Raw genomic sequence first — 14,050 nt, 5'->3', positions numbered from 1 at the left:
GCTTTTGTGTCAAAAACATGAGTTTTGAACCGTTAAACATTGAGTTTGAACTTCAAGAATGATTCTGGAAATTCCAGAATTTGGCATGTCCGCTCGAGCGGGGAAATCACCGCTCGAGCGTGAAATGTTAGTTCCCAGAACTTTTGCAGACATTGATGTCAGCTCGAGCGGGGAGAGTCACGCTCGAGCGTCACTCACATGTTTCGACTCTTCGCTCGAGCATACAAAGTCATGCTCGAGCACAAAAATGAGGCAACTAGTACTTTTGCATACCAGAAAGGTCCGCTCGAGCGGAAGAAACCGTGCTTGAGCAAGGAACCCTGTTTCAGAAATTTTTTAAAGATGATTTTATGTTTTGTTTCCATTCTTTTTCACTCCTAAGCACTCTTAGGCATACATTGCGCATTGTAAATGGACTAAGAAGATAAGAAAGAAGCCTAAGAGGAATGTATGAGCTAAGAATGGATTGAATCGTTTGTGACCTGATATGTGTTATGTATTATGTAGGGTCGAGCACAAGGATGAATCCACCAGCAGAACACTGTGAGTAATATCTTAGCAAAGATAGTTTGAAGTATGCTAGTTGTCCAATTGCTTACTCCTATTTGAGTTTCATAAATCTGTCGACTTGAATGATTGGGCCAAAGGCCGTTTGACATAAATGATTGGGCCAAAGGCCGTTTGACATGAATGATTGGTTCAAAGGCCGTTTGACATGAATAATTGGGCCAGAGGCCGTTTGACATGGATGATTGGGCCAAAGGCCGTTGGACATGAATGATTGGGCCAAAGGCCGTTGGACATGAATGATTGGGCCAAAGGCCGTTGGACATGAATGATTGGGCCAAAGGCCGTTGGACATGAATGGTTAGGCCAAAGGCCATCAGATATGAATGAATTGGGCCAAAGGCCGTTGGACATGAATGGTTGGGCCAAAGGCCATCAGATATGAATGAATTGGGCCCAAGGCCGTTTGATACGTCTAGATATGTAGTCGCTTAATGCATTAGATAGAACCATGAATTGGGCCCAAGGTCCTCTGATGTATTTGTTTTGAATTCTGTTCACGTATATTCTTTATTTGATATTATTCACTGGGCTTTCGCTCACTCTCATTCATGTGTTTGTAGGTGAGCCAAGATATGTCCAAACCCTGCCTCAGTGAAGTATGTGGAAAAAGGTCCAAGTTTTGAGGAGTTAGCCTTAACGTCTCACGCATGAGACTAGTTTTTGCCCTTTTGTCCTTTGGTTATATTTTTGCTTTGTGGGCAGGAACATTGGACCACCTTGTACATAAGTTTTGTTTGGATGACTTCATAACTGAAAGTTTTTGGATATAGATTAACTCTATGAGTATGTGTCAGTTATTATGAAATACTTTTTGAATGATTTTGCGATATCATGTAAGCACAACTCTATGGACAATTTGTAAGTTTGCTTCCATTCGGCCCCTCAACTTTGATGAAATCTATTTAAAATTGGTTTGAGGTCGTAGGTAATCTCTTAATTATTGGCCAGTTATGACCTTAATTCATAGGGGCGGGTTCGGGCCATGACACGTGTGTTGCCACCCTAGTATACCATCTTGAGGTAGGGTTGTCTTTAACTCTTTATATCTTCAATTTGAGCTAATTTATGTGATGTTTCATAACTACTCATGGTGTATCTACATATAGATATATATATATACACATATATCTATATAGATTATGAGTATGTGGTAGTGTGGATGAATAACTGGGTTCATGTGGTAAATTTTTCTTGACTAAGCAAAGAGTTGTGCTTAATATGGATGATTATCACCGTTGATGAGGAGTAATGGCCTCAATTTCATTAGGAAGGGAAAAACCCCAATTTTACTCATTCAGTGTAATTATTTGACTTTGAGTTGGAAATATGTGATTTAAATGTTCTCTTTGATGCATACCTTGAGTTGAGAATGATTGTTGGTGTTAGACCCTTAGTTTAGACATTGTGAAGAGGTGGATTCCTTTAAGGACTGGTTTCATTTTGGGAAATCATATACTAATTGCAAATTCATACATCATTTGCATTGCTTTCTCTTTTCGTTCTATCTTTGTACAAATGGTTGGAAGTTGAATGGTGGTAATTAGCTTATGAGTTCGGGTAGTGAGTTGGGTTAGAATTGAGTTGTGTTATGTCATTGGTACTTGCATGAGGAGTCAAGGTACCCAATTGCCCTGTCTCTGTATGTCTCTAAACGAATATGGGAAAATGTTTTTGGGTGTCCACGAGCCTGTTGTTTCTTGGAGCCGGCAAATATGGAAAAACGGATGGTTTTGGGTGTCCACGTTCACGCCATTTATGGAGCCGACAAATGTGGAAGGTTATGATGTTTTGGGTGCCTATCGCTCTGCCGTTTCTGGAGTCGGCAAATCTGGGATTATTTTCTATATATGACTATAATTATCTATGTATGTTTTGACTTTTTACTTTTACCTGAGGATGTCATGGCTGAGTTACCGCCTTATGAGAATTTGGGAAAGATGAGATATGTTCAAAGCATTGTATCTTTTCAATTGCATACTCATGCATTGTTTTACATTCTTTTTCCTACATTCGCATGAATTGCATTGCATAAGCATAAGTCTTTCAAATGATTATATAATTTGTTAAATGCATCACCTACTGAGCTTATGCACACCCTAAAAACTAACCAATTTTCAGGAATTGAGGACGAGACACCTTTTAAGTGATGATGTCAATTGAGCTAGCAGGTTTTGTTGAGGTTTCTTAGGGCATGATGATAATTGTATTTAGAAGTTGATTTTTGTGTCTTAGTTTTGTGAAGAACATTATGATAAGAAAGAAGCCCCTGGTGGATTTAAATTTTTGACTACTTATTTTCTTTTGAACTATTTTAATGTTTTGAGAAATGTAAATTAACAACTATGTAAATTTCTTTTGAGAATAGTTCAAAGGGAAAGAAAGCCATGAGTGTATTCCTATATTATTGTATTTGTCTAGATCTCGTATATTGATAATGCTTGGAAGAACCATTTCGTGGAATGGGTCTTTAGGGCGTTACATCGGAGGGTCTGCATAAGGTCAGGAATACATTCAAAAAGTCGGAAAGGTCAACACAAGAAAACAAGATTTTTTTTCCTTCTTGGCTGCACGTGTGGCTGGTCCAACAACTCGAGCGGTCATGCTCTGCTTATGCAGAAGTGTGAGCAGCTCGAGTGTGCAGAATAGAATTCACAAGTTTGGTTTGTGGTCTGCTCGTATGGAGCCCGTGGCCGCATGAGCAATCTAGGCAAAAACCAGATAGTCCTAAATTGGCACAAAATGAAATCTTCCACACTCATTTCCAATTCCAACTTCATACAAAACTAACCAAAAAACATGATATATTAGCATGATACAAGGGTAATTTCACTTTAAACATATCAATCTTGCTTAAACATCAAATTCATGGTCTCATTTTTTCATACAATCATGAATTTCATACACAAGCTCAAAATGCATACAAACATGGTGAATCTTCCAACAAATCTTTGTTGTATGGACCATCTAGAGTTCATTTCATGCATAAATCACAAGATTGAGCTCAAATCACACAAAGTTGATGAGATTTCTTGATTTTATTTCAAACCATTACACAACTCAAAGCCCTAATTCAAAATTTCCAATTTCTTCTTGATTTCATGTCAAAGATGAGCTAAAGACAAAGATTTTAAATAAATTTCCATACCTTAGTATCAATCTAGGGTTTGCCTTCTAAAACTCTAGCAAAATCCTAACTTTTCCTCTTCCTCTCTCTCTAACTCACTCTAGCAAAACTCTCAACCAAAAATAAAGAACACAAAGGGCGATACACATATATGACTTAACTCATAAATCTTAATTTAATCATTACGAATCATAATTTTATAAAATTTCACCGTAGGCTCTAAAAATCATGTTAAATACAAATATGAAGTCGGTTTTGGTTTCTGGCGCCTCTAAGGCCATGAAGCAATGGTAGAGAAAAAGAAAGAAATAGGGGAGTTTCAACTAGAAAGGTATCTTTTAAGGGTGAGTTTGGTTAATATAAAAATGATGGAAAAAGTGCTTAATAATAATAATAATAATAATAATAATAATAATAATAATAATTGAACCATTTCCATGCCTGTTAGAGCAAGAAAGTAGGATAAAGTGTATAAGAAAGTAGAATTTTAGAGTAAACTAGATTAACCTTATGACATCTAGAGAAAATATAAACATGGTAGATTCATAATTTAAAGTTTGTAATTCACTCATAATAATATGATAAGACAATGGACCTTTTTAAGGGCCTCAATCTTTTTTCAAAATATAATAAACTTTATACATTTGTCATAATTATACTAACATTTTTCTAATAAGTTAAAGTGATTGAAATTAATACAAATGGTATATAAATACAAAGATAAAGAGAAATGAAATACATATTTCATTACAAAAAATATCATATTATTTTTCATACATATAATTAATGGATTGTTGATTGAAAAAGAAGTTTGGTAGTATGTGAATCAAAACCGTAAATGAGTCTTGTTAGATAATGTCTCAATGGGACCACATAATTAAATGTGGTGTTATCATTTGTAAGAAGCCTACAATTTAAGTGATTCAATTTAGTTAATAGGCTTAAGGGTATATGTGTTATGGACCTAATGTGTAGATACTAGTTGTATAATTTCTATTTCTATGAGGGGCAGAAATAGAAATTAAAACATATTGGTTAAAGTTGGTTTTCATGCCTTTTGGACTTCCACAACCTTTCAGTTTTGAAAACCAATAAATAGAAATTAAAACCAATAATGGTTAAAGTTGGTTTTCATGCCTTTTGGACTTCCACAACCTTTCAGTTTTGAAAACCAATTACAACCTTTAAAAGGTTATGGTCCCTATTCCTTCCCAAGGTGAAAAATAAGAACACTGCCATTTTTTTTCCTAAATCCTCTCAAGGAGAAACATAAGGCACCAAAGGGGAAAGGATTAGAAGGCAATAACATAGTCAATATCAAAGGTTTTATTGACAATCAGACGCTTCTGTTTAACCGTTCATCGATGGATTCGGGTAAGTTTTAGTCTTGTTTTCTTGATGATATACATGGTAGATGATCCGAAACATGAAGTTTCATGTTCTGAAATTTATGTTTACAAGTGGTATCAAAGCGGTTATATCATGTGTATTATCAGAATAGATATGCTTTTATTCATCCTATTTAGTTTCCTGGAATCAGATTCTGTTTTTTGTATTTCTGTTTTTTCCTCTGCTGCAAATTCTGTTTTGTTTTCTGGAAATGGAACATAATTCGGATGGGCGGTTCATTTTTCAAATGGATAACATCATGTGTTTAAATATATATATATATATATATGTATGTTTAAAAACGGGGCCTCAAATGGATATATTGCATGTGTTAATATATTTATATCATGTATATATTTATTTTTCATGAGGTTTAATTGGTTCTTGGGTGCGTGTGTGGTTTTTTGTATAACGGGTTTGGTTTCTGCACTGTTTTTCATTCAATGTATGAAACAAAGACAAAATCGTGGTTTCTGTAAATCAAAATACCATTATGTTCTAATTTTCTTATCACAAATTGATTTGGAGTTTTCTTTTCACTTGATACATGTGATTTGTGGTTTTAAAAAAAAAACTATTTGTTTTTGGACCCGTCAATTCTATTTATATATGTATATAATTGGGATTGCTGCAGATTATATAACATATACGGGGTAACAAATTTAGAAATCTTTAAATTTAATGTAATTTCATACAACGTCTACGGAAATTTAATTTTCTAACATTCTCAATATAAGTCAATTCAAACAAGATGTCGCAAAAGTGATCTCTCTTGTCTAGATTGTTTTATATGGAATGTTTTGAAGTTCATGTCTGTATATCTCATGCGGGTATTTATTGGTCCAAAGACATGATTAAGACTTGGCAGAATTACACACATATTTTGTGATGATAAACATGTGCCAATTGTCAAGAAAACCTAATGTGAATAATAAATCCATCAAAAGATAGATTTGTTATTTGACATAACTTATTGTCAATGTTTGATCATTACAACAAGAATACCACTTACAGTTAATATCACTACCCAAAGGCTTGGTATTAATGTTGTGCTAGGTATCTTGAGATGCTGTCATTAAATTAATTTATTTAGAGATTATCTGTTTGGTTACAAGTTTTATGATCCCACAAATAGGTCAATATTTGAGACGGGAATTGCAACATTTTTTGAGGATGTTGAGTTTGGGGGGAGAAATACAGCTAGAGACATTGTCTTTGAGGAGGAAGCAGGAGTAATCCCACTTCCTACTACTACTTTTGACCAATCACAGGTTCCTATACTTGTCATTGCTCGAGAAGTAATTTCGTATCCTCAACCAGACAATGTTGTTCAAGATAATATAGTTTAAACCCCCATTCAAGATGAGGTAATTGTTCCTGAGGAACAAACTCTACAACCTCAACCTCAAGAATCTGTGCCATTAAGGCGATCCACCAGAGAAAGGAGATTTGCATTTTCAGATGATTATATTGTATATCTCCAAGAACATGAGATAGAAAATGGAATGTCGAAAGATGATCCAATCAACTTTCGTCAAGCCATGGAAAGTTCCTAGTTGTAAAAGAAAGAGTGCAGAGTGGACAGATTTCCATAGAGCACATTGGGACAAACCCCATGATAGCGGATCCACTTACGAAGGGACTACCACCCAAGGTTTTTCATGAGCACACTGCTCAGATGGGTGTTGTTCTATTTGAGAACATTCTGGTTTAGTGGGAGTTTGCATTTATATTACTGCTTTATGTCAGCCTTGAGTTTTATCTATGTAATTAGATTAATTTCTGCAGAAATGAAATATTCAGTTTATTACGCTCTGTTACGTATTGTGAAGTATTGATCTCAATAAAGTTAAGTAGGACCAGTTGGAAATAGGCATGTATGGATCACATCACATGTAATTTCCATGCTACGCATCCATGATTGATCTATGTCATTTAGCTGTATTAGTATACGTGACCATTGGTGGGCCGAGTTACGATTGATGTAACGAAGACCGCTTTGATCCTAAATTAATATAGTTAATGAACAAGATTGTTTGGATTCCCTCAAGTTATGATAACAAATTTCTGAGCTCACTAAAGTTAAGCACATTTTTCAGGATACATATGTGGTCCAGTGGGAGATTGTTAGATAATGTCTCAATGGGACCACATAATTAAATGTGGTGTTATCATTTATAAGAAGCTTACAATTTAAGTGATTGAATTTAGTTAATAGGCTTAAAAGTATATGTGTTATGGACCTAATGTGTAGATACTAGTTGTATAATTTCTATTTCTATGAGGGGCAGAAATAGAAATTAAAACATATTGGTTAAAGTTGGTTTTCATGCCTTTTGGACTTTCACAACCTTTCAGTTTTGAAAACCAATAAATAAAAATTAAAACCAATAATGGTTAAAGTTGGTTTTCATGCCTTTTGGACTTCCACAACCTTTCAGTTTTGAAAACCAATTACAACCTTTAAAAGGTTATGGTCCCTATTCCTTCCCAAGGTGAAAAATAAGAACACTGCCATTTTTTTTCCTAAATCCTCTCAAGGAGAAACATAAGGCACAAAAGGGGAAAAGATTAGAAGGCAATAACATAGTCAATATCAAAGGTTTTATTGACAATCAGACGCTTCCGTTTAACCGTTCATCGATGGATTCGGGTAAGTTTTAGTCTTGTTTTCTTGATGATATACATGGTAGATGATCCGAAACATGAAGTTTCATGTTCTGAAATTTATGTTTACAAGTCTAACATAATTATGTCAAATTTATGAGAGTTTAATTAATTTATTTCTTTCAAACTTTAAAGAAAATTAGAGTAATTTATCTTAATTTTTTTAATAACATATTTCAGCCTGATAATTTGACTTCTAACTACAACTACTTCTTCTTTTCTTTAATTTTATTTTTTAAATTGAAAAAAAAAAAACTCACAGAATAACCAGCATCTTTTTTGTTACAGAATAACCAGCATCTTACTTCCCAATTAATTTCATAAATTTTCACTTCTCCATCTATTGCCCCTTACACCGGCACCCTACCAACTGTCCACATCCCAATCGTTATCTTTGGCTAATATTATGGTACACGGCTCTTATGTATTATATGTGTGTATATATATATATATACTAGCGGTTGGGCACACGCGCGATGCATGTGCAAACTCGTTTGGAATTATAACGTGAAATTCAAATTAAATTTTTTAATAATGCACATATAAATCACATGTATAACTATGTGTAATGTAACATTTGATATTAAGATATTGATAAATAAAATATATATGTTAAAATTTGTTTGATTTATTTTTAAAAAAAAATATAATATTTACTAATCTTAACTAAAGAAAACCTTACAACAAAAATTCATATAAAATCTCAATTTGGAAAGATAAGACTAAAGATCTTACAAATCTTGCAAAAAATATATAAGATACATGTAAAAATTAATTTACAAACAATGTACATTGATCAAATTAGAATTTTACGTTGTTAAAATGAGCCACAATAGTACACATGCGTACTTTGACTAATAAAGTACAATAATAATTTTGGTTTTCTAATTGGCTTATTATATATAAAGGCACAAAATGTAAATATTATTAAAGTTTTTTATAAATGAAACTAAAAAATTTAAAAATTACATTTTGACATAGATTAACATAGTCCAAATCAAATGGAAAAGAAATCCAAAACTTTTTAAGTCTAGTCTAAACAATTACACACATTTTATGCTTCATAGTTTTTTAAATATATATATATATATATATATATAAATGAATATAAACTTACAATATAAGTGTTTTTTTTTTTTTCAAAAGGAACTTGATATAACATAATGGATCTTTTTATTTTCTATGAAAAGTATAATTAACAATAATACACCAAAAAATACAAAAATACAAATTCAAGACTCTCAAAACACTTATAAATGTAAAATTTGAAGAACACTAAATTTTTTAAACACGCCCACAAAATTTAAAACACAACTATAGAAGTTATTTGTTCTGACCATCACAAACTCTTTAAGTAAACATAAAAAAAAAAAAAAGAAATTATAAATTTGATTTTTTTAAGCTTAGAAAAAGAAATTACACATTTGTTTAAGCCCAAATAGAATTAATTTGAATTATTCAAGTTTCAAGCATTACAAACCCAACGCTCATATAGAATGTTTACAATCAAAGTAAATAGGTGTCGATAGAAAATCAATCGAGAAATTGTTTATTCTGAACAACACGAAGTCAAAAAGTAACCTGCAAAAAATAGAAACGAAGGAAAGTCAACTTCTTCTCCAAGAAATCTAATAACATAGTTTTTTTTTCTTTTACTTTTTAATGAAGAAAATAAAAAATGTAATTAATCAGTACACACAAAATACCAAAACACAAACCCATACTCTTGGAACACTGACAAAGATTTGATATATACCAAAAAAATAATTAACTATTAATATAAATAATAAAAAACCCCAAAACTTTTTAAAAAAAAAATTAAGACTATTACTTTTTTAAATATAACAAAATTTATGAATATTGAATTGTTTTTAAAAAACACACACAAAATTACACAAATAAACAAACCAATTTTTTGAAAGCATAAATTATAAACGCACAAACACAAATGTTGATGTAAACCAAGAAAAATAAAAATTGATTTTTTTTAACCTAATAACACAATGAAACATTTTATTTTGTTACTTTTTTTTTAATAGAAAGTATAACTAACAGTATTACACCCAAAAAAAAAAAAAACTAAAGACACTCATTTTATATGATTTTTTTTAAGAGCACTGGATTTTATTTTAAATAACATACACACAGAATTAAGTGAACAAACAAATCAAATTTTAAAAATTGAATTTATACACACACAAAAAAAAAAAAAGACCCAAAAAACAAAACAAAAAAACAAAAACAAAAGCTTTAAAAAGATAACCGTGAAAAAAAAAAACTCCAAACTTTTTAAGTGTAATCTACGTCTAAATAATTGCACACATTTTATACTTCGCAATTTTTTATATATATAAAAAAATTTGAATATAAACTTGTACTATATGTTTTTTTCTCCAAAGAAACCTGGTAACATAATAGATCTTTTTTATTTTCTATGAAAAATATAATTAACAGTAATACACAAAAAAATACAAAAATACAAATTGAAAACTCTCAAAAGACTTATAGTTATGTAGAATTTAAGAACACTGAAAAACACTAAATTTTTTAAACACATCTAGAAAATTTTAAAATGCTTAATTTTTATTTTTTTTAACAAACAAATGACACCAATGATCTTAAAACACTTACAGATAAAGAGATTAATATACACTTGACAGTTTAAAAAAATTAAAACAAAGAAGTTGAACAGTATTAAAACAACAAACAAATAAATCAAACCCAAACAATTGCATCAAAACACAAATGATGTACATAACATTATATATATAAAATTGTTGTATACATTAACTTGAATCCAAAATAAACAAAATTGTGAATTTTCAATTTAGAGATGTGAAGGGGCTAAAAAAATAAATGACTACCGTCGTCTTGGAGAGGGTAACAACGCCTTCGACTTTGGAGTTGCCCTTGAGGACGGCTACGGCTTTCTTTGCGGCGGCGAGAGAAGGAAATGGATTGGGGGTATAAATTTGAGGAGGGAAAGGGCGTGGAATGAAGAGAAGGGAGATGGGTTCTTGTTGTTGTGAGGGGTTGGGGAAGAGAATAGTGGGTAATGAAGAGTATGGGATGGGGTAGTTGAAAGAAGTTACTGATGGAGAAAGTGGAAAACATGGGATGTGGTTTTTTTATTTTTTTTTTATTTTGAGTAGTTGAAAGAAGTTACTGATGGAGAAAGTGGAAAACATGGGATGTAGTTTTTTTTTTTTTTTTTTTTGGGGTCAAATCATCTAATTTACACGTGGACATTGTTGAGGCTTCATGACACCAAAATTGGTGTTTGCTTTTAATAATAGAATATATATATTTTAATCGATAAAAGTCCATTATTAGATTAGTAACTATGTGAATTAGTTATCCAACCCTTGTAAAGTGTGTATCATATGAATTTTTATTATGTACTTTTATGATTATATTATGTATTTTTGTGATAAATATTACGCATTTTTTTTGACAGAGTTATGGTAATATGTGATTCAAAAAAGAAATTACACATTTTACGATAATGTTACGTATTTTTAGTTTTACACATTTTTTATTAGAAAATATTTAAATAAAAAAAATACGTAATATTATCACAAAAATATATATCATTACCACAAAATGCATAAGATCAATTTTTAATCACAAATTATCAGAACCCTACCAAAAAATTAATACATAACACACCAACAAAATACATAGCCAGGTACATAAGGTGGAGACCTTTTGAGGGCTGTGTACGGAGCATTTCCCATATATTTTGGTTAATATTATTAAAATATGTTTGGAGCTCAATTTTTTTTTTGGATGGGTGATTGTTTTGCGTGGTAAAAATTAAACTATTGTATAATATGAAATTAATATGTAAAATAAATTTAAATCATAACATAATAATTATATGTAATTTCTAAATTGATAAATCTGAATTTATATTACTGAAATTATTATTGTGCATTTGTACTTCTTCTTTTTCTTCATTCATTCATTTATTTATTTATTTATTTATTTTTTGGCTAAGAGGAAGAGTAGTTGGAGAATGATGACAAAATATTATTTGATACTTGTGAGGCAAAATAAATATGACATTGGAGGCCCAAAAGCAAGCCTATTTGGGAACAGGGTTGTTGACAAGTCGTCCCAGACTAGAAGCCCACGTGGCAAGTAGGTCATAGCCGATGGGAACAGGGCCGTAGACAAGTCAACTCAAACTAGAAGCCCACGTGGCAAGTAGGTCGTAGCCGATGGGAACAAGGCTGTAGACAAGTCGAATAGAACCAGGCGACTTGGCCAAATATCTCATGGGTCATGTGGGGGCCCAATTACGAAGTTAGGATGTCTGAAAGGAAGAAATGGGCCTTGGAGATCAATATAAAAGAAGGAGACTTGATCAAAGAAAGGTATGTGACAAATAGCAGATAACTTGTGAGTAAAGTAAAATCAAGAAAAGACAAACTTGTTCGTCAGAGTGCTAATTCCTACACCCCCAATTGGAGTGTTTGTTTTTATTTTAGGTAGTGTCTCAAGGATCAAGAAGGCTTGTCCTGATCAGAGAGAGTATTTCCAAATCATTTTCATCACAATTGACGCCCTCTGTGGGAATACTCAAGCTTGTCCATGGTAGACATAACATATGATCCTTCACTCGTTGAGGACGATGTTACACAGGGAAGAACATCTGGTCCAGAAAGTATCACTGCACGAAGATTCCTGAACTTTGATTGGATAGCTCCATCCTTGCCTTCGACCTTGGTACAGGAAACCATGCAAATGATGATAGACCAAGAAAAGCAAAATGAACAACGTCTGGAAGATATGGTGGCTGATAACGAATGTCTATATAAAGAACTGGATTTAGAATTAGCAAAGTCCCAGTAGACCGTACCACATCATGATCAGGGCCGGTCGCTAGAGAAGAAGGATAATCAACGACGTCGGCATCGGAGACACGACAAACAGTAGCACCTCCTACTCATCATCTCAGGAGCCTAGGAAAAAGGGGCTAGTTAACACGTCCAACTCATCTAAGGGAAGTCCGTATGTGTGGCACGGGCGAGGAAAAAGAGATGATGGCTCGGATGTAGAAGACAAACACGATCCTTTCATACGACGCATTGCATGGGCCGTACTGCCTAAAAAGTTCAAAGCACCGACGTTTACTCTGTATGATGGAAAATCAGATCCTACGAATCACATTTGTCATTACAAGCAAGTGATGACAATGCATGCCGATGATGAAGCACTTGAGTGCCGAATGTTCTCCAGTAGCCTGAGACCGTTGGTCGACAGATGGTATTACAAACTAGAGCTAGCCTCAGTGAAAAGTTTTGATTAGCTTCAAAAATTCTTTAGGGCAAGATTCATTACTAATGAGACCTAATCAAAACAAGCCGACTCGGTCTGGGCAATGTAAATCAAGCCGGAAGAGACCCACCGTGAATACTCAGCGCGCTATTGGGAATGTTTCAACCTGGTAGACGATGCCTGCAATGATTCCATAGCCATCACCGCTTTTAAGATGGGATAACACCTTGATAGTTTGCTCAGAAGCTCATTGACTAGACGGCCACCCAAAATAGTCTGGGCCTTAATGAAGAAAGCTGAGGAGTACTGTAAGGTGGAGGATGATGCCCTCCACGTTAAAGACAGGCAGAAGGCCGTAGAGACGGCGTCACATACCCTGGTACAGCCAAATAAGTGTTGCACCACTAGAGGAGCCCTGAACCGAGAGGTCGGACGAAATGAGAGAATTGCCGAGATTTGCGCCGATCTAGTAAACAATGTTCACGTCGCTCGAGCGAGCAATATTAAGTGGAAAGCAGACGCCCCAGGCAGTCAGACAAGAAGTATACGAAGTTGGCCTAGCCGATCAGCAAGATCCTGCCTAAAATCCAGCATCTACTATTATTTGAGTGGCTGGCCAAGATGATTAGGCCCCCTTACACAAGACAGAGGGACCGACGGTGTAAATACCAAAAGGACCACGGGCATGAGACCGATAGATGCTATGCCTTGAAGGACTATCTTGAGGAGCTGGTACAAGATGGCTGATTGGCTCAGTATATCCCCCACTAGGGCAATCCACGAAACACGGTGGCTCTATGCTCAGACTCACCTTTACTTGATGTGATTCATATGATATATAGTCTTCCACTGTTAAACCACGTACATACTATTTAGCTACAACCCTGTCCGTCCAAGCCGTGCACACCAGCCAAACGGCTTCATGAGACTAGTAAGATTAGCTTCGAGGATGCTAATCTCGAAGGGGTGACCCTCCCCCACAATGATGCCCTTTTCATCTAGTTACGAGTAAACAGA

At 33.7% G+C, this 14,050-nt stretch overlaps 1 long non-coding RNA gene across 1 annotated transcript; it reads right to left on the bottom strand.

Moving 5' to 3' along the window:
- Window positions 1–9,130: 9,130 nt before the first annotated feature.
- On the bottom strand, window positions 9,131–10,817 carry LOC145803140 (uncharacterized). The gene is made up of 2 exons (XR_014345252.1): window positions 10,615–10,817; window positions 9,131–9,331 (listed from the first exon to the last, which is right to left on the bottom strand). It is a non-coding gene; the product is annotated as an uncharacterized LOC145803140 (long non-coding RNA).
- Between the last annotated feature and the right edge of the window lie 3,233 nt (window positions 10,818–14,050).

This window comes from Camellia sinensis, chromosome 11 (assembly GCF_055761805.1).
Source record: "Camellia sinensis isolate YWXY chromosome 11, ASM5576180v1, whole genome shotgun sequence".
Lineage (NCBI taxonomy): Eukaryota > Viridiplantae > Streptophyta > Magnoliopsida > Ericales > Theaceae > Camellia > Camellia sinensis.
This window is presented reverse-complemented; position numbering and strand designations above follow the sequence as displayed.